Source organism: Carlito syrichta, unplaced genomic scaffold, assembly GCF_000164805.1.
Source record: "Carlito syrichta isolate Samal-C Ts95f unplaced genomic scaffold, Tarsius_syrichta-2.0.1 Scaffold113541, whole genome shotgun sequence".
Lineage (NCBI taxonomy): Eukaryota > Metazoa > Chordata > Mammalia > Primates > Tarsiidae > Carlito > Carlito syrichta.
The window spans coordinates 358,979-361,958 of record NW_007057637.1 but is presented as its reverse complement, the minus strand read 5'-3'; positions in this window follow the sequence as shown (position 1 = coordinate 361,958).

The window sequence follows — 2,980 nt, the reverse complement described above, 5'->3', positions numbered from 1 at the left end:
CCCCGGCCCCGCCCAGCCCCTTGGCGCCGTCACGCGCATGCGAAGTAGACCGCCTGCCCCGAGCCGAGAGGCGCGTGCCAAGCTGTGTGTTCTAGTTGTCTTGAGGTTGTGTGCGCCTCCCGGGACCGCCGGGGCTCTGCGATGCCGCCCAGAGAGGGGCTCTGCGCAGTGCCTTTCACTCCTAAATAATATACCAGTCCCCTCAAAACACCTTAAAATAGACACTAGTCTTCGGGGAGAATAGAGGTCTTAATTTTACGGGACGTGTGAATAAAGCCATCTGTAAGACAGATTGATATTGTTAAAAGTTATTACACAAGTCAAATGAAAATACCACGATTCCTATCGCAATGCCGTTTTAAGATGATTTTCCTAGGTTGCTACCCCTCAGCTCCCCACCACATAGAATTCCGGAACCGCCCCTAACATAGGGCCCCTAAAAGTGCACGACCACAGGAATCCTATGTCTACCATTTTGGTGGGTGGACGGACGGGTGGGAGATGGCCGAGCCGAAGTTGCCTGCAGTGACTTACAGCTCCTTCGCCACAGTGAATGAGTAGAACTTTAATGGAGAGAGACACTCAACCACCAAACCAGCGGGTGTGACATGGCCTCTGCCTACCTCTCAGGGGTGGTCTCGTCACACTCTCCCTATGGTTTCCTGTGCTTTGGCTACACTGGCTTTCTCCCTGCGCCTCCAGTACACCACAGCCATTCTTGCCTTAAGGTCTCTGCACGTTCACCTTCATCAGTCTAGGATGTTCTCTCCCCTGCAAGGGACTGAATGCTTGTGTGTCTAAACTTCATATTTGAAACCCTAATCCCAATATGATGGTGTTTGGAAGTGTGGCCTCTGGGAAGTAATTAGGTCATGGAGATGGAGTACTCAAGAATGTAATTAGTGCTTTTATAATAAGAGGCCAGAGAGCTATCTCACTCTCTTCCCACCATGTGAGGACAGCGAGAAGTTGCAGTCAGAAACTAGATAAAGTACTGATCTGGACTTCCAGCCTCCAGGACTATGAGAAATAAATTACTGTTGTTAATAAGCTACCCAGTCTATGGCACTTTGTTACAGCTGCCTGGTGAACTCACACTCCCCTCCAACCAATAGGGGTCCTTGTTGTCAGCCAGATCTTAGCTTAAATACAACTGTTTTAGAGAAACTTTTGCTGTGTACCCAAAATGAAGTAGTCCCTGGTCTCCATCATTTCACACATGTTCTAGTGTGCCAATGACATATTTACTGCTTTATTTAATTACCTCCTTAATTACTGGTCTGTCTGTTGTCTCCTCCACCACCCCCTTCATCACAATTGAACGTGCGCTCCATGAGAAAAGGGCCTCATCATTCTAGTCCACACTCTATCCTCAGAGTCTATATATATAGTGTCTGGCTCATAGAAGGCACATACTATAATTTTACTGAATGAATGAATGATTCAGATGTGTCTCAAACTACCTGTTCTTATGTTACCCTGATTTGCTTTCTCTCTTGTCCTCACGTGATAGACTGAGATCTCAAATCCTTTTTCATCCTACTCTGCTCATCCAGGGAACCTCAAATCATGGAGGAGGGGGCACAGACCACTATATTCAGGGACTGCCCCATGCCACTCCTCCTGCTCTGGGCCTGTGTCACCTGTTTCATGCATAAGTACTTCCTGAACATCCAGGTCTGTTCTAAGTGCCAGAGAATAAGCACATGAAAGACAGCACCTGTCTGCAGGAGATTAGAGTCCTTCAGGGAGAGGTGTCAAAAATAAGGAGCACAAAACTAAAATGTAAGTGAAATTTTAAGAAAAAGGCTAACATAAAACCATAGAAATTATATATTCAGATTTTTTAATACATTTTTTCCAGAAAAGATCTCTTTAAATATCTATTTCCTCAAATGTCTCTTTAAAGAAAAACAATTATGAAACAATGAAATTGAAGTCATTATAGTACGAGGGGGAACCCCCCAAAACAGAATGTATTTATTTTTAAAAAGTATTCTTACATGTTTAAGCTTCAGTCACCTTCAAAGTATGCCCCATTTGATGCAATACACCTATCAAGACACTTTCTTCACTGCTCAAAACAGTTTTTAAACTTGTCAATGTTAATGCCTTTTAGTCCTGCTGTTTTTTGTTTCACATTTTCCACATCAGCAAAACGTTTCTCTTTGAGGAATTTTTGCATCCAGGGAAACAAAAAAGTCACTCTGGGTGACATCGGGTGAATAGCGATTACATTTTCAGGTTCTATAACTTTTATATTCTGCTTGGTAACCATACCTCTCACAATTTAGTCTTACTTATTTAAGTGGATATTTAAGTAGACTTGATAGCAAACTCTAACCTCCTTCCCGTGGCTTTTATTTTGATACATTTTACTATGTCGATCACATCTTTGTTGTTTGTTTGAATTATTCCAAGTAATTTTTTTCAGAAAGAATCATGATTTTTGTCTATGCTGAGTTTTTACATCCTTGAGAAGGTCTGTCTGTCACATACATGCATGAACAACTTAATTCTAACCTAGGATTTTAACTCTAAAATTCTTAGATCATGTTTTCCTTCCCTCTGACTTTTGTAGATTTCCCTCCCTGTCTTCTGGAATGAAGTATCGATGTGGAAAATAACAAATTTTCCTTCTTGTATTGTGCATTAGGTCTCTACTGCTGCAGAACAAATTACCCCAAAACTAAGCAGCTAAAAACAACAAATACATATTATCTCACTGTTTCCGTGGGTCAGAAATCTGGAAACAGATGATTCTGCCTCAGAGTCTTTGTGAAGTTGCAGTTTAGCTATCAAGTGGGATTGTAGTCAGGCTCAAAAGGGGCCAAATGAATTTGCTTCCAAGCTCACTCACACGGTTGTAGACAGGACTCATTTCCACATTACATGAGTTTATCTAGGCTTCTAGCGCATCCTAATGATTGAACAGACACACACACACACACACACACACACACACACACACACACACAGA